A 25517-nucleotide genomic window follows, 5' to 3' on the forward strand; every position below is an offset into this window, starting at 1 on the left:
TTTTCCTTTTTTTTTAAAAACATAAAATGCTGTGTATGCAGGATTATTTTTATTTTGTATGTATGTTGCAGCGCTCAACATTTTAATTGCCACTTCCTCAATAAAACTATTGGAAATCTTCCATCTTGCCATTAGCACTTACAAAATAACTGTTAACAATATGTTATCCAGACACAGAAACTTTATAATTAACATTGGACTAGTCTTCAAAGTCTAGTGACTAAAATATATCCTATAAAATTACTGGACTTCATTCAACGCTATTCTGCTGTTTTAATGTTCAATAAATGTGTTGAGGGGAGATATTTGGCAACATGAGTTAGTCTCTCTGGCAGAGAGAGTGACTACAATAGGGTTTGCTCTCTGCTGTATGGCAAAAGCACCAACACTCTATGAGGCTACAGCGCAAACACTGAAAGGTTGCTGCTGGTGTGAAATAACGTAGCTCCCAGACACACTGCTGTGCAATCCTTCAATGCGGCGCTCCTCCCTTGTCAACTGACAAGGAATTGGACAGTTTTCACATGAGCAATAAAACACAACAGGCAGTGTATTTCTGGATGATTATAGCACAACTGTGGTAGTGTCAGAAGTCAGGGGGCTGAAGGCCAAGTGTCTTAACTACGGGAGAAATGCAAGATTGGCTCTGAAGTGTCTTAATGCTATCCCAAAATGGAATTTCTGCAGTACATTAAATAAAAAGGAACACTTAGACCTGTGCCTTTAACACAGACATGGACATGACATCATTGGCAGCTAATTAAAACTTCTTCCAGCTGCAGCCATAGTAGGCCATTCCACTGGTAAAGAGTTTGGAGAACAGGATGAAAAGGTCTGGTATGTACTTTCTTTTGGATTAAAATATGAGAAAAGTATCATAAGAGTTCTGTAGGATCACAGTCATTTAAAGCAGTATCTCCAAATAATCTGGCCATACAAAGCTCTTACCCCACAGGAAACATCTGAAAAAAACAAACAAACAAACAATCAAACAAAATAACTCTCCTGCTTTTTGAGACAAAAAAGACTAATGGACCAATGTACATATTGATACAGTCTTGGAAATTATTTTTTTTGGGTACAGCTCTGAATTAATCCAACAGTATCATTGTGTTCAATATTCTAGATACTCAGGGAGAAGCAGTCACTGTCCTAGTGTACTTTCAGTCCTTTAAAAATATGCAATACTTCGCATGCCAGATGATATTTTTCTCAGAAGCTTCTGTAGGCAAGAGTCAGGCTGCCCAGGGCTCCTGCCTAGAAAGAAAAGCAGAGGAGTCAGAAGTAGAATCCTTGGTCTTAGAGTCCCAAGGCTCCATGGTGGCTTTGAGGATCTTGCATGCCTGCAAGGCAGAATATGAAGACATTAAAGTGCCATTAGGAGCCAGCCCCAAGGTCCACCCAGAGTGGTGTCCTGTCTCCAGGGGTGAACCAGGAGTGCCCGGACAGGGAGGAAGGGGGCACCAGAGGGGTGCGATGGAGCCGCGCACAGCTCTACCAGACCAGTTTCTCAGATAAGAAAATGAGAATAAAGAGAAAATTCATAAATTTACAGTATAAATATTAATACAGTCTTGCCATATCTGAAAAGCAAAAGTACACATGTGAAAAGCAAAAGTATCTGGTTTTCCAGACCACGTCACTAACTCTTTACAGATAGCAAGCACTATAAAAGATATATCTGCAGCATCTGGGGCAAACATTTCTTCAAAAAAAAAAAAAACTCCTAGGAGAAGCTGTTTTCTTATACTCTCCCTTTTCTCTGCTCACAGGTCATTTGGTGAGGCCGCAGGTCAGAGTAAGGGCTTCAGTGCAAGAAAAGTGCCGGGAAAAGGCTTTCATCTTCTGTGCTTGTTGCACACACCAGCATTTCCCTTCTGTCAACAATTCGGACACCCGGTCAGACCAGTTATTTTCAAATTATTTGTCACTGTCTGAGCAGGTTTGGTCTCTTTGCAAAATGTTGATTTTTCAGATCTGTCAGAAGCAGGAACAGACATTTGAGCAAGTGGCTGAATTGCTGAGGGGACATATCTGTGCTCAGAAATGTCTACTAGGCCACAATGCAAGCTTACATCTTCTGGACCTTTCTTTTCACCAAGACAATGGGCTTATTCTGTTCAGTGATTCCCTAATATTAAAACTGAATAATACACTTTTGAAATAAGTTACAGATCATTGTGGGGGTGTTTGAGTTGTGCCAATATAACATCACTATATCGTGACATTCAGGTCTCAGATGAAAAACATTGACAAAAATTTTTGAAAGGAAAAATATCCTTTGTTGATACACTGTCAAGCATTCAGGTGAGAAGAGCAAAAGGATTTTGTAGGACATCTTTTCTGTGCATTTTATTGCAAACATCACATAGTCATCAATCATAAGATCAGAGAAAAGAGATGTTTTAAGGACACTAAGGAATTATCTAGTCAATTCATCTCTGCCATGTTCCTAGTTTAAATTATTTCTTCTTTTGTGCACAAAGGGCAGAAGATTTTTTTTTTCATTCTTGCTGGCACCCTCACGTATGTGAAGACTATTATCACAATTTCTTTTTATTCTATTGCAGACAAAACAATCTGAATTCCTTCAGCCATTACTTGTAAGATATAATTTTAGACCTTTGATCACAGTCAGTGCTCTCCTCTGGTTTCCGTCCATCCGTCCATCCATCCATCCATCCATCCATGTCTTTTTGTAGTTCAACACCTAGGATTTATCCACAATGAATAAAAAATGAACAGGTCTTAAAGTCTCACAGGTGGCAATCCTGTATGAATACAGTACAACTGCCTTCTTCCCAGCTGTGTGACTGACTGGAAGTCAGAGAGAAGAAATGTGAATCTTTCATGATGTAACCAGGGTAGGCTCACGTTTAAGACAAAACGTTTCTGTGTTCATCATTCAGTAAAACTACTTTCATCTTAAATTTTATTTATTTTTGTGAAGACTTGTTTGAATGCTCATGTAAGGTGAATGCAACTAAGACACAAAGTAACAGACCCAAACAAATATTCCTAAAATGTTAACTCATGTTCACACTGAGTTAACAGAGGTACCATACCCTTCTTTTGGGCAGCTTAAGATGATAAATTAGTATGCAAATTTGATGAGAATGATGGTAGGTACTCATTAAACTGGTGATAGGTGTATGTCATCTTATCATTTTGATAATTTAAGAAAAGTCAATCAATGTTTATGATTAAAGTACAATGTCTCTCATGTTGTAGCTGTTCTAACTGGAAAGAAAAAAAAAAAAACACGCATAAAAAAAACAAGCTGCCATGCACACAAGCTGTCCTCAAGATATGCTTCTATCTTGGACCTGTAAAAATGTTTTTGACCCAAAGCCTTGTCTGTTTTTTCCAACTATATTAGTCAGCCTAATAAAAGAGACTACCTCTGTTCATAAATTTTGTTTCTCTGGTGGTTTTCACTATAATATTTGCTGCCATAAGCCCCTAGGAATTCACAGATCTCTTTCTCTCTGTCTCTCTCTCTCTCAAACTCAGATGAAATCCTATCCCACTATAAGGCTGTCTCTCTGTGCAAAAGAACGGTGCGGTAGTGTCAAGGGTTGCCATCAGATGAGCTGACAGGCTGGTGCAACACAGTGCAGTGCTGGTAGGAGATGTGGCCTTGCATCCCAAAGCCATGCAGACAGCAGAGCTCAGCACTGCACTGGTGCCAGTCCTGGAGAGATCTCTCCCAGTGCTCCCTACTGCTCCATTTCAAGCCACAGACATGCCTCAAACCACTTGTGAGACTTCAGTTCCTTAGGTGCATGGTGACTTTGGAAAAACATAATCTCTATTCACGAGCAGGAGAAAATCACCAAATGATTTGTTACAAATTATTCACCATGCTCTAAGAATAACCAACTTATTTCATTTAAAAGAGGGCAAAGAGGTTCTCTGCAAGCACGTGAGCACTTTTCCCCAAGGAAAATTTCATAATGGTTAATATAAGCAGAGCTACAGTAGTGCATATGGTTAACAGCTGCTTTAACATGATATGGCATAACAACTGTCTGGAAATCATTAGCCTAACTTTTCTTTAGTATTTGGATAATTAACTAACAGACAGAACTATTTCAGCTTATCAGATAATGCATAGATATGTATTTTTCTGTATTATTTACAGTACATATAGTCCCTTTTCTCAAAATAATGCATGAAGTGATTGCTGAGGGGACAAAAAAAATTCGTAGGTCTCTATAGATATTTAACAGCTATTTAGATATTTCCAAAACATTGAAACATTCATGGGTTCCAAAGAAGACTTTCCTTTAAGGAAATTAAAACATAAAACTGTATTACTGTTAAGGTTGCATTGAGACTCACAAAAGCCTGGAAGATAGATATTTATATATATATAAATTTTGTTATATATATTGAACCATAAAGCAGAGTTCTCAGGGACTTTGATAATGCAGATCACCTTTTGGTTCAAAGATTTTCTAGTGGACCTTTGTTGTTCTTCACAACTGCCACCCTCCCTCTCCTTTATCTGCCATTAATAATTTTGTTGCAAATAAAACTACCCTTTAGTTTATACAGTGATATAAGTAAAAGTTTTAGTTTTCATGTTAGACAGAGACAAAATTGAAGAGAAAGAGAGATCAGCACCAAATATGAGGACAAAATAAAATTCCTGGCTTTGTGTTGATCTACAAAAAGCTAGAAGCCATTGTCCTTTTGCATGAAAAAGTATATAAATATGCAGAGAGTCAAGCAGTTTTGTGAAGCAAAAAAAGCATGAAAAGCAGAATAATTGCTCCAGCCAACAACTCTGTAAGTTGTTAACATTCCTCATTCAGAAGTTCAGTTGCACATTCAAACTTCATTCATTCTTCAGAAGAATTAAATTATAAAAATAATATAATTGCCAAAAACTTCTTTAGGAAGAAAACCGGAAGCACCTAGAATTTAGACTGTATGTAAGTAGCAGAAATAAATAATTGAAATTGTAAGATCTGAATCCTTGTCATCTTCCCATGAGTCCAGATAGAAGAGAGATGAATAATGATGTACAGTTTTTCCTTCTGCTTCCCAGTGTATTTGCATGTGCATATTTGTGCACCTGTCCTTTCTTGAGGACAGCTCAGAATCCATGTTGAATACCCATAGAAAGTTAAACCTATACCCTGATGCAGGTGCATGTTCTTTCAAGTGGGGAGGTGGAATGCTCTTAAAGGCTTGCTTATAATGAAGTTTTAGGAGTGGGGAGGGAGAAGGGACATGACTAAAGTACAAATGGTTACCCAGCTGCCTTTGAATAACATGAAGAGTAGTTTGACTCGATTGACTTTTCTGTTGTCTGGTACTAAACGCAATTCCCTCTCCAGCTTTTCCATAGACCATAGCTTGTTTTACCCTTTTGGACCTCATATGTAGCAAAGCATACATTTCTTTACAACACACATCAGAAAAAAACAGTGGTAAATGTTAATCTTGCAATCGGCATTGAAAGAACAGGTGTGTTCTTGCTTAATGAAGATAGATTCCATTTCAACAGTGGCCATTTAGTAAGAAATATGTGTAATACCCAGCTACCTGAATCTGATATATCATGGCTCTGCTAATACATGCTACCATAGGAGTCAGAGACAAAAAGCTTATTAAACAACAGTAGCATTTCCACAAACTCACCACTGCTATTAATTAACGGCCTGTTAATGAATGCAGCATGCTTTCTAAAGTCCAAATGTATTTGGTTATTGGTAGGGAGTTCAATAACAATCCTGCCATACTCATAAGCTTTATAAACTACCTAAATGCCTATTTGTAGTCCTCATGGGATGGTATTGTCAGTAAAGATACCTGGTGGTATTTCTATATGTATATGACTTCTGTATGATTCATGGTCCAACATGACTAATGACTGCGATTCCTGTAGGGTCATGGAGTAGGCATATCTGATGGCTTTTTGTCACCAAAGCTTTCTGCAATACAGATCAAAAGCTCATTTAACTTAGAGCCATCAATTTTGGGAATAAATGTAGCATTTAATTTGCTCCAAGTTTTGTTTCCATGCGAGATAAATAACTGAAAAATTCCTATTTCCTCAGAAATGTAATGAAATATTTCTTTTAGATATCCATATAGCAGAGACTACTCAGCTTACAATTTTGTCCAGTACTGGATAGTTGGCCCTTAAATCTCAGGAGAAAAGTTCATTGCATTTTGTCTTCTTTGGATTTGACCTACAGTCCTAGCAGAGGCAGAAGAAAGTCAACTGTGGCTGAGAAGGGTCTTACAAGGTGCAGGAGTGGAAGTCCCGCCATCCTTCAGCTGAGTATTCACCTCTTTACAGAGGACACCAGGATACATTTGGAGTGCCTACCACAAAGTGTCATATGCTAGCACATTTTGATCACAACATCTGAGCCAGGTCCCCAGCCTCACCAAGGAGTTTACAGGAGCATGATATGAAATTTCAGATGTGTTACTATTGCTGCCATCTTTGTGCAAATGCAAGCATACAGCCATTCATATATGACAGGTCGCTGGAGGATTATAGAGTAAACAAGATTGTAAGGATCTTGTGACTATGGGTGAAAAGTAACTCTTATTAAGGGAAAAGGGTTTTTACCTCACTTGCCCTTTTTCTCTCTTATATGACAATAGCTAGAATAAATCTGCACAACAATAGAGTCAGATTTCTAATCACAAAATAATGTCTCTGTTCTCAGCACATTGGCTGAGAAAAAATAAAAATAAAAATCTGTTCCCTTTCCCATTGTTGGCCTATGACCAAGTTCCATGTGGGTCTAATACTGCAATCTTCATTCAGATAAGAAGAGATTTATCAAAGTGAAGATCAGGACTTTTGTCTATAAAATCAGCTGGTTCCTGTTATAAGATTCATTCAATCATGATGACATTTGTGATATCTACACCAAAATCAGCAAAACTCATTCCTTTTGCTTTGCAAGATTCATCTCATTGTATCTTATCAAAGTCTTTTTGTTACTCAGACCAGCAACTGTAAAAAATTATCAGAAAAAAATTCTGGAACTGCTTAAGACTACTGATTTCACGTGGGGGATGGGTCGAGCACATAGAAATCTTCTGTTTGAATCCTGAAACAAATGTAGCACAATAAAATTGTCTTCAATATTATAATAAATTTAACGAGTCTTAGAACAATTCAGTCACAACAATAAAACATAGGAATGCAAATAACGCAAATAGTAACGGACAAATCCTAAGAACTAGTATTGCATCTATCTGACAATAATAATTGTAAGATGAAAAATTAAATCAAATCAGAAAAAAACTTCCAGTTGAAAGCTGACTATCGAGGTATTTTATAATTTAAAATACATCCAAAATAAAAGCAACAATAAAATGTTAAGTATCTTACCATACTATTCATATGTTGGAGGGTTATTTTTGTTGTTGTTTTGTTTTTCCAGTATTATATGTTCCATCTTTGTTTTCAATATATCAGCAAAGTTTCCTGGGAATGATTGTCATGGTCAGCTTCGTATTTAGCATTTCTCTTCTGTTATTTGGTCCTGAGAGGTACAGAGATGACATGAAAAGAAAAATAATGTGTCAGAGAAAGAAAAAGAGAAAAAAAAATACCTATTCTAATCCCATATTCTGTAATAATACAGATACTCTTCATTTGTGAAAAACAGTAAATAACCCATTGCAGCTCCTAGACACCTTTAAAACTTGAATCTACTAGCCCACATTTGAAGAATTCCAGTAAGATTTTTAAAAGACTGTTGTCAAAGAACAAATATCTACAGTTCAGGAAACAAAGTTTGTTTCCTAAAACCTACTTCAAGGAAAAAGTATTACTCCTTACGTTTACCAGTTTCTGAATACATATTTAATCCATGAGCTAAGTAATTTATTCTGGCAGGAGAGCTTTTCTTTTCTTTTCTTTTCTTTTCTTTTCTTTTCTTTTCTTTTCTTTTCTTTTCTTTTTTCTTTTCTTTTCCTTTTCTTTTCCCTTTTCTTCTCTTTCCTTTCCTTTCTTCCTGTGAAACAAGTAAGCTATCAGAACAGTTTTATAAAATGTGAAGATCTGCTTAATAAACTCCTTTGAGGGTAGTTGGGACACAGATGGTTTTTATAGTTATTAGTTATAGCTTAAGATAAAACAATGATGGAAAATTAGAAGTCTGGGTACCTACTAAATCTCTTTTCTATTGGTGATTTTATCCAACAGTACAAAACAAATGCATTACTGCAAAGTATGTATGTAGCCAGATAGTTGGATGACATACAAATAATGCAAACACTTGCACCCATCTTCCACAGGGGAAGAATTTACTTCTGTAATGTGGAGCATTCAACCATTTCATATTCTAAATTTCATTTGATACAAGAGAGTATGCCACTTTTTCCTTTTTTTTTCTCTTTTTTTTTTTTTTCTTTTTTCACAACGAAGAAGTAAAACTTTTCCCATGGATTTTTTTCTATAATATATAATAACAAATCCTATGTTATTCAGCTCTCTTTTTTGCAGAAATAGGAAGGCATTTGCTTGCTATTGACCATTGGCCACAATAGACTGTAACCTTTGGAAATGACTTGTTCACAATTAGCAGCCTTGCTGGTGCTCAGGGATCTGTATTAATGACCTGGGCCTGGCTCTTTCAAGCACTTCACATGGAATTATTCCTGTCCAGAAGAGTTCACAGGCTTGAAAGGCACTTTATCCTCAGCTAACAGGGGCTGGTGCAAGATTCTCACCAAAGGCAATTGGGCATCTCATGGCTGTAAGGAAGGGCATGTAACCTTCGCTTCCCCTCTAGGCTTTACTCTTAACTGCTGCCCAAATATAGGTCCTCCTTTCTCAGTTTTGTTATGTCAAAGTACTGTAGCTGTTTATCCCTTCCTTCACCCCCCCTTCACCCCCTTTCCCATTCCCCATTCTCTTTCAAGCCCATTGCTTTTCCCAACAGGACTTATTTGAGCCATCAGGGGTTTATATTTAGCTCTGGCAGAAGCCAGAGGGTATGTGTCTGCTCCCACCTCCAGTGATGTAAGGCTAACCCCAGGACCTCAGTGTTCGCACTTCCAGCCGAGCTCAGTGTTTGGTGGAGTAAGGCTCAGAGCATCGATTTTCCCATGCCCTCAGACTTTGCTTGTTGAGACTCCAGCCTTTTTGATTCAAGCATCTCTTGGCTGCCTGGTGGTGGCTGCTACAGTTAAAAAAAAAAAAAAAAATCAAAAAAAATCATCATGATCAGTTCTTATACATTGAGATCCAGACTTTATCTGGCATGAGCCAGCCAGCACAACCCTATCAATTGAGGCGAGGCTAAGCTGCCAGGTTATGTCACCTGAGGACCTGGCCTCTGGTCTCTCTTGAAGTTCACCAGAAGATTTTCAGCCAAAAATCTTCATGTTTCTTTTCCAGTATTGGCTGCTTTTTCCAGCAGTGAGAGCAGAGTGCTCATAAAATATGTACTCCTGTTATTATTATTGTACAGTAACACTAATATTATAGTAGTACCCAGAGGGCTGGAACTAGGTCCCACCAAGTTATATGCTGAGCAAACACAGCCATGGGACTCGGCCAAGGAACTAGCATGTCAGGCGTCAGCCATGGCATCAAGTACCACCATGCACAGTGATGGAAGTACCAAGCAGGAGGAGACCCCAGGGGCTGCAGGGTAAGTACATACCAGCCATTCTTCTCCAAATACCCATCTCTTCATGCCCTGAAGGTGAGTTTTCACCATCCTCACAACCTAAAGAATCTGATGAAGAAAAAAAAAAAAAAAAGGAAACAACAACAAAAAACCACCCACCTTATAGAATGCAACATAAGGCTGAGGGTGAGAAAGAAGGTTGCCATGATGTTCACAGAACAAATAAGAAAATACTTGATCTGTGCACTACCACAGGCTTAGCTGGTTTGTTTTTCAAGATGAATAGTCCAGTCATGAGCTGACCCTTCCAGAGAGACTTTTAATAGATTAGAATAACCAATAACCTTTACAATCCCTCTTGGGGTGCTGAGATCACCCTTTTAAATCCAAAAGTGAGAAGGCACATGCTCTTTAAAAATTGTACAGTTCCCAGTAGGTAAAAGGGTAAATGACAAAGAAGACACCAAACAGAACTGGTCTAAATGAAGCTTTCCTTGTTTCAGATACATAATCTGCTGGAGAGACATGGGACTCCAATGTTTCTTTGTTTGTTTATGTCAATAAATAAATAATTTAAAACAAACAAACAAACAAACATATTTCATTTATCTTAACATTACGGTTAAATATTTAACTTTGTTAGCATGAGAAAACTCTAGTTTCTGTGTCAGTTAGTTTACTGGAGAAGCAACTAGTGATTGATACTTGCAATTTTTTTGTACCCTCTAAACACTACACTTTAACTGATACGAAATTTCTCAAGCAAAATTTCAGTCACAGTACTTTTGTTTGCTATATGTCCTGGGATACCTGCAGGCTCCCCCCACTCTTCACCATTCTGCGAGGTACTCTACAGGCACATAATGTTTCACAGACCCTATTTCAAAGGCTTCTAAAATGACGTTCACAGTTTCTGGACTGGATTCTCTGTTAGTTTAGATTGGCAACCCTACATTGACTTCAGTGGAAGTCTGGTAATTTACACCAACTGCGAATTTGGATCTTTATTTCTTCTTCTCTTTTATTTCTGAGGACAGATTGGTTTATTTTAAAAAGCTGGCTGCTGACTAGAAATGTGTGAAATAACTTTTTTTCCTGCATAAATATTTTTAAACAGTATTTTCAAGGATTTTGCAATGAGTTACATGAAGCTGGCAAAACTCTGGTACCCCCTTCATCTTGTGCAAACAGAATTATGTAAAGAACAGGCCTATGGGACATTAACATGTTCAAGCAAAAAGAACATTAAAAAGCAATTTTTATTTTTTTTTTCCCCCAGAGACCTTAACCTTTCCCCATTCTGGCCCCTGGGCAGGTGACATTCTACCATCTAGAGATTTTACCTGATTTATCCTGACCACCCCCATTAGATTCTTTTTATATTCTGGATAGGACCAACTGGCCAGTTTACTGCTTGTGTTTGCCATCATTGCAATGAATAATTAATCTCATGCTGAGTCTCTCAGTCTATAAAGCCTACTCCAAATTCAATTAAATTTCTAAGTGTAGGCACAAGGCCATCTTAAAGTTGTTTTTCCCTTGAATTTAATAGGTTTTGGCCTAGAGAGTGATCCTCTGCCCTAGTAGTTTCTCCCACATAACGGAGACTTTTCTCATTCTTCATTATTCAGAATTACTTTGAGATCTTCCTAGTAGTAAGCACTCACTTAGCCATACACCTCCCCAAAATGTTTTAATGTGATGAAGCCACCAAAGCATTTCTAAACATAGACCACAAATATTCATGACCATACTGTAAATGGTTTCTGCATCCCCTTGAGAATTGTCTAAGGCCAAAAGTCATAGCCAAGGAATGGAGTTTAAAACTTTGACATGAAAATCTTGGAGCATCTGGTCCTTGAAGGATGGCTGCAGCAGCAACTAAAGCTGCAAGGATATCTTTCCTTCTCCAGCATTTTCTCTCACCCGACTCTATCCATGCTTTTGGTGTCCTCTCTCCCATCCAAGAATTTCTTTCCCTTTTCACCAATGTTTTTGGGTAGCTGGTCTTCCTCCATACAATTTCTAGTCTGTCTCCTGCTGCCAAGACAATTTGCACACTGTTATCACCAAAGAAAAATATAATTATTTGGGCAACAATAAGACACACACCACTAGACACACCCATGCATGAAGGATATCTTTGGTCCCTCCTTTGAGTTTTAACTACCTTCCCTTCCTCATCTCCAAAGGCTGTGGTGGACATAATGGTGCAAGGCTGTATGTGGGTGAGGGAGACCTGCCAAGGTCCCAGCACCAGGAACCGTTGCAGCTTTTTGTCATTAGGGCGTTCACAGCTCCTCCTGACTTTTCCTTCATTTGAGGACCTGTGTGCCTCGTACCATACACCCCTATCCACATATGACAGCAATTTTTGCTGCCACCTGACCCTTCCCACCCACCCTGGTCCCAGCTGCCCTGCCTGGCTGAGCCCCGAGGGGCTGCTTCCCAGCTGCATACCAGTTCTTCATCTTACACTCCTTTCACACATGCTAGCACACAAACCCAGCTCTCAGCTCCCTCCTTCCCAGCAGGGGCTGGCTGAGAAGAGGGATGCAGAGAGCCTCAGGAGTCCCAGCCACCTGAGATGTTGCCTTCTTCTGGAGGTGGAGAGCAAGGCACAGGGGGCCAGGCCAAGAGGTTTTCCTCCTGATGGCAAGAGCTGAATTTTATAAGGGGGGGGTGGAGCTCTGCCTTCAGATCTTTCCTGGCTCTGCTCCCGAGGAAATCATGTCAGTGAGGAGAGCTGGCAGCACTGCTGCCTGCCCCCCCCCCCCCGGCTCTTCAGTCCAGGAGGACTTGTTCAGCTCTCGGCCTGACAGCTTCTGAATGGCGGCAGAGCTGCACGTGGGCCTGGCCATAACTCCGAGCCTTTGCTCTGCCTCTCCATCTCATCTATGAATCACAGGTGTTGTGCATTTCCCTCAAAGGACTGAAAGGAGTTTTCAAGAGCTCCAAAATCACTCAAAGTTAATGGGAGCTGGGAGCCCAAAAGGCCCCTGAGGAGCCACACTGCCCCAGCGCTCTTCAAGTCCTGATGTGCACTGGAACTGGGATTCCTACGGCACAGGATGCTTTTAAACGCATGTTTTGCTCTCTCACACAACTGGGAGCCAAGAGCTCGGCAGCTCTGGTCTTGCTTCTGCAATTAAACTTTTCCAAGGCGTTTAGGCAAGTCACAATCCTACTGAGCCTCTTTCACCATCTGTAAAACGGAGATAACAATATTTAACATCCTTCCAAAGTAAACGTTAATAAGGCTTCGGCAGCTTATGAATGCATAGGGTCTTGAAGATACAAGGCACTGGGAGAGCATTATGTGTTGTTGTTACTAATTGTGAATATCCTTAGCTCTAGTTTGTTGTCAATTATTATTAAAAGTGAGAATTTGTGATCCAATGTAATATTACTCTGAAAAGATTTAGTATCTTTCACAGCCTGTAAATAACTTCGTTGTATTTGTCTGATGCAGAGATGGTAATAGGAAACAGATTTGAAAAGTGGTGCAAAAAGGAATGTGTGGTTGTTCTGACAATATAGTTTTCTTAAATTTAAACCTGATAAATCAGCTTTGGGATCATATTTTCTCCGAGGAGAATATTTTTAAAGGAGGCAACATAAATGAATTCCTTAATTAGAACGTAAACATTAGCACTATGTTTCTACACTTCTGTTCATACTGATGAATAAACAGATACATGTCAGGGATTTAAATGACATTTGGCAAGGAGGTATAGGGAATTTTTTCACAATCTGCAGGAGGAATCTGAGGAAGGTCTTCCCACTACCAACTTTTTGACCCTACCAAGTGAAAAGTGACCCATGGATCACAAGACTAGATACATCAGTGCCACAAAGGGCATATCAGCTGCTTACCAAAAACATATGTCTTCACTACCATGAAGTACCAGTCTAAAGCTTTCTAAAATTTTGCAGATGAAAATTAATTGTACTGCAGTAAAGATGTTAGATGAACTGGCTCCTCATATGGGAAGTTACTCAGGCACAGGAAAGGTCTACGCTATTTCTTTCATCTTCTTCCATTCCCCTCCTCCCACCCCCTCCCCTGCCTCAGGAACCACAGGACACTAGATATACCCACTGAGGAACTGCATGAATGTTTTTTTTTTTTTCCTTCTCTTTTCTGTTCATTCCTATGAGTTCACACCACCATAAGCTTCCCTTTAGTGGATGCTAGCCCTCAAAATCAACCTTATTCTAATGGGCTGAATAGCTCTTGACTGCTGTGCCATGAAGAAGTCAGTCTAAGAAATACGGGATTGCTCTATTTTTTTTTTTTCCTCTTAGAGATTTCCATCCCTAGTTGAGCAGGTCTCCAGCCCCTAACACCAAAGGGTTCCCAGCCCTAGGTCATCGTGCACCAGGTGAAGGATGTTGATGCTGTTATTCTTCTTTTCATAGGCATGAGTAAGCATATGAGTGTGGGTAACTGACATGAAGCAGACAATTTGTCTGCAGAAAATGAGGTCTGGACTCTTTCTTCCATGTCCGAGGTGTTTGTTTTTTTTTTTTTTTTTTATACTCTCAAACTTCATAGAGCCACTGTGTAGCTCTGGGTATGTGTGTGTTTTTGTGTGCTTTTCAATGTCTCTTCTCCTTTAGATTAAAATCCATACTTTTGTTTTCAATAGCAGTTTTGGAAGGGTCAGCTCTCATGATTTTATTATACTTGGTAGTGACTTTCAGAGTATTTGGTTCTTTAACAGAAACTCAACTTCTGTGGATCTAAAGCAGATATGAATTTCTCAAAAGAACTGAAAGGAGTGAAAATGTTAGTCTTTTCCATATTTATAAGCAGCCAGTTATTTTTGAATCTATTGCAGATGTATCCCATTAACTGTCAAGTTACTTAGTAAACCCACCAAATTACTGCACACTCACTCAATAAAAGTGCTAGATATATAAAAGAGCAAGGAAGTTTTTCTTAAACCTAACCAGGAAAAAGGAATTGTGTTTCTCTCTCTCTCTCTTTCTCACCCTCTCTCTCTCTCTCTTTCTTTCTCTCTTTCTCTCTTTCTTTTGCTTCTATCTTTCTTTTATTTCTTTTTAAACAAGGAGCACAGCAAGGGAAAATGAATGTTAAAAAACAAGCAGAACAAAATGAGGGCTTACATTTGCAAACCTCGACATACCACATGTGCCTATAAAATACAGGAAATGGGTACAAATGTGAAGCTGCACACAGGATTAGAGGCACATGAACACATTTAAAGCAGGTGGAAATAATGTCAGCTGGAGATGTAATGCTAGGTTTGTACCAGTGCAAGAGTGGATGGGGCTATACTGCCATTAGGGTATTCTCAGTACAATTTTCTGAAAATAAACTGTAAACGCAAGGAATTTCTAGTGTCCTTAAACAAATGTACAGATGTTAGCTGCATCTCTTCCCATTGCTTTTAAAACAGGAAAGCCTCCAGGCCTTCAGCTCAACTGCAAAGCTTTACAAATCCAGTAAGCTACTTTTTCAACAAAGGGAGCCTTGGGGAACATCACTGAAGTAACTTTTTTGTCAACTGGCATTACAATATCATGCAAGGCCAACACACGACATCAAGCTATTGGGAAATCCGGCCTGGTGAGAAATTGTCCCTGAATAAGTGTGTCATGCATTAAAACAATGATGGGATGTACACAAGGCAAGTAATAAGATGGCCTGTACTGCCCCCACAGACTCATCCCTGCAAGATCAGCATGGGTGGGCGTAATCCTTCACAAAAATGTCTCCATTTTCCCCTACAAATTCCCAAGTAGGATACTTTTGGGTAAAGTAGATCAGAAAGAGCCTGGCAGGATTGTCATAAGGTCTAGAGAGGAACAAACTTTTCATGTCTTTTCAAACAATCCTGCCAGTGGTGAGGGTAGAAGTAACTTGTCATTAGCTATGCCCAAGAATAGGATCACCTCTCTGGAGGTTCTGGGGGCACCTGGAGCTGACGGAGCCAAGCAGTCAGCAGGGAGAGGGGCCAGAGCTGGCACAGAGGCACAGAACAGGATGGTCCTTACCCTGTTTGCATCCTCTGGGATATGACTTGCTCTGTGTGCACAGTTGGTAAAGTTTACTGCATCCTGTATCTCTCCTGCCAAAATCTCATTCACAGTGAGGATCTAAATCAAAGGCTCTCCTACCACTACGGCTCTGCCTCCTTGTAGCAGCTTAGATTACACATTTTCCATGAACTAGAAGAGCACCCATCTCCTACAACTTAAAAGCAAAATCTGAAGAATTGATTGGGCCCAAAGAAATTTATGTTTCCAAAAAAGACAAAATATGAATGATTTCAGAGTCTGGAATCTCTTCAATCAGTGCCTTCCAAAAGCAACCCTATCCCTGCATCCAAAAGCTACTGAGAGAGAGAAAACAAGCAAACCTTTCCCACTTCTGAAGATATGGCATACTTGCTCCAGTGCCCATTAAACACGATAGTAAGTTTCCCTCCTCTTTGCCAGGTTAAACTACACATATTCCTTCCCATTCTCTTGCGCTGTCTTCCAGAGCACAAATAAAGCACCATCTGGCCCTTCATTAACTCTATTTGATTTCCTTTGATCTCATGTAAACGATGAGAAAAAGATCTAAGACTCTCTTCTCCTCTTTAGACATATGCATAACTCACATCAGTGTCAATGGGAGTTAAACATCCCTATGGAGAGGAAGAAATAGAAACCACTGTGTATTTCACTGCAGCATCCACACATTTGCAAAATGGAAACAAAGTGGTCCAAAACCTAATTCCCAGATCAAATTCCTCCAAGTCTGAAAGTGGACCTTAGAGAGGATGTAGAAATACCAGGATACTCTGACAGGACACAATAGGGTAGTTGATGCTCTTATTCATAAAGCAAAACACCTCAGTTGTCATGAATTCAACTGGCAGCAGCTCAAAAAGAAAAATAATAAAATTTAAAATGCATTTTGAAGTTATCCATAATTTACTTTATCTTCCTCTTATGTATAAGATAAAAATTGTTGCGAATTAAAGCCTGAGGTCGCAGAGCCTTCCAAGACCCTTCTTCTATTTGCTCCCCAACCCCCCCAGACAATGCCGTCTTTTCACCAGCATTATCTTCTCTTATCGCTGGTAGTTTGTAAGAGTAAAAGACGTTGTCTTTATTTCAGAGCTGGCCAAAGAAGCAATGGATCCAGAATACTGGCAATCATCTGCTAACACCCCACACATCCCAAAGCATGCGGGGAAGTTTGTGCCCGAATAACATCACTGACTGTGGTGGTGAAGGCTGGGAGCCTGTGCACCCCGTGGAGAACCACAGCCACTCAGGAGATTATGGTCAGGCAGGGAGGCAGGGACTCCCAACATCTTTATAAATCCCCTGGAGTGAGGTGCTTAGGGCAGAGCCTGAACAAGGCCTTCACCCTGTCCTGCTGCACACTCTGGCACTGACCACTGCTGCCAGGGGGGTTCTCAGCCCCTTTCCATTCCCAGTGCCCCTCTGGGGAGGCCTCTCACTGATGGATTTCGGGTTGATTGAGCATGGCGAGAACTGACAAGCGTACCCAGGAGCTCATCAGTCCAAACATATGCGCACACCTCAGCACTCACCCCCTCCACCCAGCTGAGGCTCTATATGTGTGTCTATGCGCGTATATATCCAAAATACCCACTCACACACAAACCCATAGGCTCTGCTCTCGCAGCCCGTCCTCTCGGGGTGTCCCCAGTTCCAGCACTGCCCGCAGGCGCTGCTTTGCCGCTGGACCAGGACAAAAGCAGACGGTGGGAAAGGGGCCGGGGGACCGAGATCCGCGGGTGCGCAGCGCCCTACGGGACCCGCAGCGCCGTGCCGCGGGCAGCAGCAGGGCCCTGTTTTTTTTGTTTTTTTTTTTTCCCCGGCATTTAACGCGGGCTCTGATCTGGTGCAATAATCAATAACCATCCTTCAGTCTTTGAACACCAGGGGGCTGAGAGGACTTTTCAAGACAAATTCCTCGGGCGATGATGTATACTTCACACTTACTGTGCACTTTCCACTGAGGAAAAGGAGAGAAAGAGAAATAAGGGAAAAGAAAAAAAAAATAAAAAAATAAGAATAAAAAAAAAAGAGAAACAACAAAGGAAAATATTGCATTTATCTACGGAAATCAACGGCTGAAAGAATCCCGACCGCAAGGCGTGCCTATATTTAATGGGGAAGACTTTAATCAATAAATATGCGTGCGCGTGTGTGTATGTAAGTTTCCATATACACACATACATACATCTATACATAATATATGGATGTATATTCTCATGTAGATGTGTATGCATATGCACACACGCACTGGTTTATTTTTAAAAAGGCGCCAAGGGGCTTTACACACGCAAACCTTAAAGGAGAGTGGCTTTCAAGCCCTGGTTTGCGACACGTAGCTGGAGCCTCCACAAGCGCCTCGCCCTCGCCCCGCTCCCCGGGTAATTACAAGCAGAATGCTCGCACAGTTTTTAATAACTGTCTCCCTTTCAGCACATCGAAAAAGCAATATATTTAAAAGATATATTATGTATGCAACACTTGATAGGGAGCTCCGGGGAAATGATCTCCTGGATGTTACTCTGGAAGTATTTGGGGCTGGCTGATTGCAGAGGAATGTAATTTCGGCGAGCCAAATCCCTTCTTTCAGGTGACACGGGGGGCTCCGACCGCGCTCACGGGCTCCGCCGGCATGGGACGGCGCGGGGAGCCGCTGCGCAGCAGAGGAGGCTCTTTGGTGGCTCCTTGGAAGGATGTTGCCCAGCTGGGGCTCAGCTTTCTCCTCCACAAATGGGTTTCCACCCGAGATCCTACCCGCTTGCCTCTTGCTCCGATGGCTCGCCCCAATCGCCCTCGCCCACCGCCGGGGTGGCCCCGGGAGGGCGTCGGGGCGCGGTGGCCCCGTTCCCACACCGGCTACCCCCAAAAAGGGGCAGACGGGGCCAAGGGAGAGCAGCTGCGGGCTCCCCTCGGCAGCCGGTGTGCGCGCATCTCCCCGGCCCGGGGCCGGGCTGCGGCTTCGGGGGGCCGCGGAGCCTTCCCGGGGAGCCCCCTCGCAGCCCCCCGGAGCTCTCCTGGGCTCCGGGGGTGCCTGCGGGCAAGGCAGAAAGGCGATATGAGCGGAGTTGAGCCGCAAATCCGAGCGAGAGGCTCCGGGGCGAAGCCCTCGGGCTCCCAGCCCCGCTTCGGCTGCCGGGTTCAACAGCAGGCAGGGAAGGTGCGCTTCAGGCAGCGGGGCTTTTCAATTCCCCTCGCATATAAACACAGGAACGGCCTTTCAAGAAATTCAGACAACTTTGTAAAACACCATCGACTCACACGTTCACACCGAGAAGAGCAGTAAAAGGGTATGAGTGTAGGGTCTGGATTTTATGTTTTCCTGTCCTCTGGGGTCTGGTTTTAGACGGAGGGAATTGGGGGGTTTTTATTTTAGGGATTTTTTTTTTTTTCTTTTCTGTGTGGGGAAAGATTAACCTTTCAAGCCGAGAAATACAGGTGCTCCCTGGAATTTCCCCCCCAACGCACATATCTAGACAAGAACCGCAGAGCCGCCTTCTGCGGGACAGCGAAAAGGGAGATTACGACGTTGAAAGCTAAAACAAAGGGCTCTCGTATTTCCCACTGAGCAGTGCCGGGCTAGTTATGGCAGGGGAAAAGCCAAGTCCTTCGCAAGTGAGAGAAGCAGGAAGAAAGCCAGTTCAAGGCGGAGAAGCAGGGGCTTTCGTTCAGAAATTGATCTGCGCTTGGAGCAGGGAAAAAAAAAAAAAACTTTTCCCTTCGCATCTGTACGATTATTTCGGTTTATTTATAGCTGGTGGGGAAACATCGTCTTTTCCTCTCCTCCCTGGAAACGGGAAAAGCGCTGGTAGCTTTCTCCTGGAGGAGAAGCGTTCTCGCCGCTCGCAACAAGCGCACTTGGCGATGCTCCCCGGTCCCCTCTCCGCTCTCGCCGCTGTCCTCCCGGCAGAGCCCGTCCTTTCCCCCCGCGTTTCAAAGCACTGTCGGGAGCTCTTCGAGGCGGGGGACATGTACGAGGGAAAAGGAGGCCCGATTCTGCAGTGAGATTCGCGTTAAGTTCAGAGGAAGTCTCACTGGACGCGGAGCCTAAGGTCAGCTTCTAAAGCAGCCTACTGAGTAGTTTTGTGGCCATAAAGTCCTTAAGTAACCTTGCATTTTTTTTTTTTTTAAATAATAAATAGAAAAAAAGAAGAAGAAAAAAGAAGAAAAGAAAAAAAGGAAGCCTTCTTTGACATGGTTCAGTAATAAAACAATCGAAAACACTAAACCTCTCCCATCCCAACGCTCCAAGAAGGGAGTTTGCAATTAGCTGCAAAAATCCCCCTGTGAGTTAATGACCTAATTTGTGAGGTATAAATTCACTAACTGACTTTGCTTTCTTCTTCTTCTTCTTTTTTTTTTTTCTTTTTTTTTCCCTCTTTCTTGGTTCATTTTTTTTTTTTAATTACTTTTTTTTTCCTGGACCTCCATGGAAATGTCTTTATTCATTTGTTTGTAATACACCAAAACTATGACTGTGACACTTTGCCGCACAGTATTCAAAGAATGGAAAATACTCGCTTGGGTACCCTTGGCTTTGTAAATAACTGCTTTGCCAATAGATGGCATAGTGTCCTTTCCATTGTGCGGAAGCTCCGGTTCCCCGTTTATTTACCTTGCTTGTTTGTTTTGCTCGCAGCAATTTTTTTACGCATAAACGTCTCTTTGCGTTTCCTTCCCTGGGGTACAGAAAACATAGGTATCTTTAAAAAGGTATATTGCAAAAATTAAAATTACAGATGTAATACATACTGTGAAACCTATAAAAATGCGTTTACAATGGTTACTTAAAAAAGAAATTTATAACTTTCATATGTACCTTACTCGTGCAATATGCAACTGCCATATGTTTCCTAGTTCCATAATTCAGTTTTTCCTGGACAGCTGGAGCAGGTAGTACTTCTTAAAGTACATTTCATGTAATATGAGAAGTAGTCCTGACTAAAGACCGAGGGTTACCATAAAAAGACACAAGCCTTGCTTAAAAAATGTTGTTTAACTACACATCATTTCTTACAATGGTATGATATAAATGTTCCCGTAGACTCACGTTATGATAAAACGGGGATATACTGTATCTTTTTACTGCCGAAATCCCAGCCTAGCAAACATAAATATTTCCAATTAGTGACTCTACTCTAAACTACGGTGATTTAAGGCTACTTAATTTAATTTAATTCCATACATGTTTTCATATTTTTCCTGAGACAATAGTGAAAATATGAGTTAAATTTATAGGAAAGCAATAAAAAAGTAAAGCCAGAGGTTTCTTCAACCCTCATTTAGCGTTTGCAAACGTTTATTTTGTGACTGCAGTCATGAAAAGGCTATTTTTAAAAATCGTTTGTCTGAAACGAACAATAAATGTAAGTGGGAGCGTCATATTAAAGACTGGAGATTTCCTTAGAAATGATTCATACTCGTGGCTGCGTAATTCTGAATCAAGGTAGTCATTTAAGCGCTATAAAGCGCAATCGCCAGAATATTTATAATTTTAACACGGGTGCCTTTAAACAGTATTTTCAATTCTTTAATGCGATTCCTCAGTATTTTCACCCGTCTGGAAAGCCGGCCGGTTGGCTGAGCGTTTATTTCCGTACGCCGATCTTATTTATGCTCGGCAGCAGCAGGGGAGCGAATATTTCTTTCCGCAGTTTTAAAACGAGACCTGAGGCTGCGGGGGCACCGGCCGGCAAACACTGCCCAGCCCAAGATCTCGACGAAGAAGGCAGGAAAAGGCCGGCGGCCGCCGTGCGGGGGGCGACGCTGGGCTGCTGCCGGGCAGAGCGCCCCGACAGCGGGCACCCCGGGCCGGCCCCGACCCGTTCGCCCCCTCGGCTCCCAGCCGCCCCGGAGCAGCGCTGCTCAGTGCTGAAACGGGGACAAAACGGGCTACCCGCGCCTACAAGTCCTCGTCTAACCCCAAGCACGGCGCCTGTTTGAGGGCCGCTCCCGGCAGGTTGGGCTTGTCTTGGGGGCGACCGGCGACGCCCGCAACCCGCGTTAAACCGGGGTCACGGCAGGCGACACTGGGAGCTGTGAGCGGTGAGGGCGGTGGGGTTCCTCTCGCCTCCCGGGCCCTGTCGCTAATTTTCGGCACCCAGGCTTGGAGCAACGATAGGGATGCTGCTTGCACCCCTGCCCCGCAGGCTGGGGCCGGCTCGGTTTCTCCCTCCCGCTGCTTTGAGAGCTCCCAACTGGGGCCGAGCCCGGGTGCTCTCAGGTGCAGGGGCTCCGCTCCTCCGTTCCCCAGCCTGGCTGTGGTCTCACGGGGCAGTGAAACCGAGCCAGGCCCCGGGACGAGGACCGGGGGCTCCGCGGGCCTGAGGCCGCCGCGGTGCGGGGTGAAGCCGGTGCGCACCCGCGGAAGGCGACCCACGGGAGCAAGGAGCCGGGCAGGCTCCCGTCGGCAAGCTGAGCTGGGTCCCGCCGCCTCTCCGGCCGGCTGCTCCTGCTGGCTCCCTCGTGGCTTCTCCTGGCCGGGCTGAAGCCCTCCTGGAAGCCGAGGAGCAGCCCGGCCGAAGGGCCGGCTCCGGGGAGAGCCCCCGGTAGGCTGTAATACCCCGCCGTGGCCAGGGGGGCTGCGGGGGCTTCCCTGCCCCTTTGAAATTCACTCCACGCTTAACCTTATCTCAAGCTCGTTTTGAAGGCGACCTGCATCTCTGGAAGAGCAGCTCCAGGTTTGCCGTGCGCCCCGTTAATGGCAAAAACGGAGGTGTTAATTCTCTGTCCAACGCACCCAGGCCTCCTGCTCATCCGCAAGTGCGGAGGGCAAGGGAGAGAAGCGGGGAGAAGGTGCTCTGGGGAAACAGGGTTTACGCACGAATTTCTCGCTGTCGTCTGTATTTTCTCACTAGATGGTCGTGTTTGGCTGTCTAGCCCCCGTCAGCTACCTGCTGTCAGTGAAACGATTAGGCTCACTGGGGGAAAAAATGGATAATGATATAAATATGTTTTCCTTAGTGACCGCTCCTACGGTCCCCTGCTGGGAAGTTACAGCAAATCGTGATTTACAGAGAAGCGTACGCTGTGGATATTCCTTTCCTTTCTGATGGCACCCGGCTCTAATGCTCGAAAAGCTTTGCAGAAATCACACTGTGATACGGCAATACGCGGCCGTAAGGATCTCCAAAATGTCATTCGAGATTCTCGAAGAGAGAGAAAGAAAATATCCTTCTGGTGGAAAACAGTTTAGACATCTTTTTCGGAAAGTCTACATACACGATTCTCCTACTTCAAATAAGCAGCGCCTCAACCAAGTGCCTGCAAAGGCAGCCTGCATTTTAAAGTCCGGAAATAAAAGAAAACCCAGAAAGGTGTTTTGAATATATATATTATTCCATTAGCAGATCACTATATATAGAGGTTCTTCTCTCTTTCATCATCCCATAAAAAAATTAATCGGACAGACATATGGATCACAGGTTGTTCGATAAATTTAAATCCATTATTTAAAAAAAAAAAAAAAAAAAAAAGGAAAGAAAGGAAAAGAAAAAAAAAAGAAAGAAAAAAAAAAGGAAAAGAAAAGAAATGAAAACAACATGCCACAAGTAACCTACAGAAATCTGGCAAGAAAAAAAAAATCCACAACAACAACAAGCGCCCACCCTCCCGGGAAAGAAAAAGAAAAAAAAAAAAAAAAGAAAAGAAAAAGGGGGGGGGAGAGAGAAGGGGGGGATTTGCCCCTTCCGCCGCAGCGCGGGCAGGATGCGGAGCAGGGCGGGGGTCGGGCTCTGCTCCGCGGGGCAGCGCGGTGGTCTGAGGCCGGGGGGGTTGTCTCGAAGCCCCCCCGGGGCAGGACCGGCCATGCCGTGGCCGGAGCCCTCTGCGGCCCCCCCGCCCCCCCCGCGGCTCGGCTTGGCTCCGCTCCCGGGTTCGGCGGCTCCGCGCCCCGCGGCCCCGCGCCCGTCGCCCCCCGGCTCCCGCGCTGTTCCGCGCCCCCCCCCCGGACCCCCGGGTGGGCAGCGGCGGGGGTCGGTACCTGCTCCCGCCGGCCCCGCCGGGGCTGGGGCACCGGTGGCCGTGGCCGTGCCGCGGGTGGGCCGGGGAGGGCGGCGGGAGCGCGCCGCGGGGCCGCGGGAGGTGCCGTCGGTGCCGGGAGGCTGCCGGAGCGCCCTCGGACAGCTCGGCTCCGTTTCCTTCCTTCCTCGCCCTCCCGAGCTCATCCCCATCGCGACGGCGTTTAAACTCCGGCGAGCTCCTCTAGCTTAGCACGTTGCGACCACTCTCGCACATCTGATTTCCTTCAGATTCAGTCGCGGCTGGAATAGGCAGAGCAGACAGGCTTTAGACCACGGAACAGTTAATATGTCCCAGATTTAATGTAAAGATAAACTAACTCCGCAGCACTGTTCGTCGGTGACAGGCATCAGGCATTTTCTGCTATCCTATCGATTCCGAGCGACAGCAACTGCAGGGGATTTTTTTTTTTTTTTTTCGTAGTGTTGAATTTTTCTAAGACAAATTGCCATCTCTTCCAACGTGGAGATAGTTAGCGCTTCTGTGGTAACCTACGGATAACACTTCTGCGTCGGTTTCGTGGTGTGTGTTGTTGTTTTTTTTTCTGCTTTAATCAATTATCTATCTGTCACATACCTATATTTTCACGTCTCGAAAGCGCCCCTACAATTTAAGTGCTGATAACCTCATTCGAGGGGATAATTTATCTCTGGGGTATATTTATTAGTCAGCCCTTCCTCAGCCTCTCTGACGAAGCAGCCCACTCACTATTGAAATTAGGGATAAATTTGCATTTCGGGGATAGGTAAAATGCTCGAGTGAAAGCAGTTACGTCTCCTAAGTGGCAGCTATTTCCTTGTCGGACTGCAATCACAAATCTTCCAGTTCTCTCAGCAGAGCCACTCGACGGTCCGGACAGGACCTCCGAGATGGTAGCACAGGAGAACCACGCTAGGAATTCCTCTCCTTGCTGCCCGATGCAGCCAAGAGAAGCCCAGATCCCATCCCACGAAAGCGGGAGCTTTGCCCCAGGATTTTTTACACGAGGATTTCTGCTCCTTCACCGGAGCGTGCCACCCCATTCGGCTCTGCGCAAATAAACAAACAAAAGCCCCCAAAATGCAGATCTCCCGCAGAGAAACGAAGAAAATAAAATAAAATAACATAAAAAATAAATCTCGATAGCTTTTTCCCTTCCCTGGGAGCGCAAAGCAAAGGGTATCTGGCTCCAAAACTGCATCTTTTAATAAGTTTTGCTCGCTGGAAAGATTCGAAAGGATTTTCCCTGTGACTATTCCATGCACCTGAATACGATTATTAGTGAAGCTGCCTCGGCTGGATGCCCCCATGTTGTACAAGGCTCGCTTTGATTCCCTTTTTAGCGCAGCTCCAGCGGGTCGGGGTTTGAGGGGGGGTGGGGGGGGAGGGGGCTGCGGCCGTCGCAGCCGGGCGATGCATCCCCGGCAGCCGAATACCGCTGATAATGACCGACCCTTAACAGCACCAACGGGCACAGCGTCGTTTTCCCCCGTTGTAGCCCCCGGGCAAAACGAAATCCCGAGGGCAGCGCCATGGGAGAGCCCCCCCCACACTTTTCCCTCGCCTTTTCGGGGAGTCGAGGGGGGGCTCATGAACTTCCAGCGGGCCGCATCAGCCGGGACGGGGGGGGTAGCGGGGCTATTTCGGTCGGGCCGGCGGCCTCCCCCCCCGTCCGGGACGGGGCGGTGGGGCCCCCCCGGTCGTGTCGGGGCTGCGGGGGCCCCCCCGGTCGGGCGGCGCTGATTGGGCTGCGGGCGGCCGGGCCGGCGGAGCCCCCGCCCCGCGGCTCCGCCCGGCCCCCGCCGCCGCAGTGACACTAATGAGCGAGTTCTTCCCACCGGTCTCCTGCCTGGA

The 25517-nt window shown here is 43.9% G+C and overlaps 1 long non-coding RNA gene across 5 annotated transcripts; it reads right to left on the reverse strand.

The window, feature by feature from the left end:
- On the reverse strand, positions 1-25471 carry LOC137854520 (uncharacterized). Of its 5 annotated transcripts, none has more exons than XR_011095207.1 (6): positions 23647-25471; positions 11547-11660; positions 8998-9167; positions 7370-7523; positions 2623-2710; positions 1-1257 (listed from the first exon to the last, which is right to left on the reverse strand). It is a non-coding gene; the product is annotated as an uncharacterized lncRNA (long non-coding RNA). The 5 variants fall into 5 exon arrangements; XR_011095206.1 differs by lacking the exon at positions 23647-25471 and adding an exon at positions 12203-12963; XR_011095204.1 differs by lacking the exons at positions 11547-11660; positions 23647-25471 and adding exons at positions 9654-9728; positions 11729-12961.
- Between the last annotated feature and the right edge of the window lie 46 nt (positions 25472-25517).

Source organism: Anas acuta, chromosome 3 (assembly GCF_963932015.1).
Source record: "Anas acuta chromosome 3, bAnaAcu1.1, whole genome shotgun sequence".
Lineage (NCBI taxonomy): Eukaryota > Metazoa > Chordata > Aves > Anseriformes > Anatidae > Anas > Anas acuta.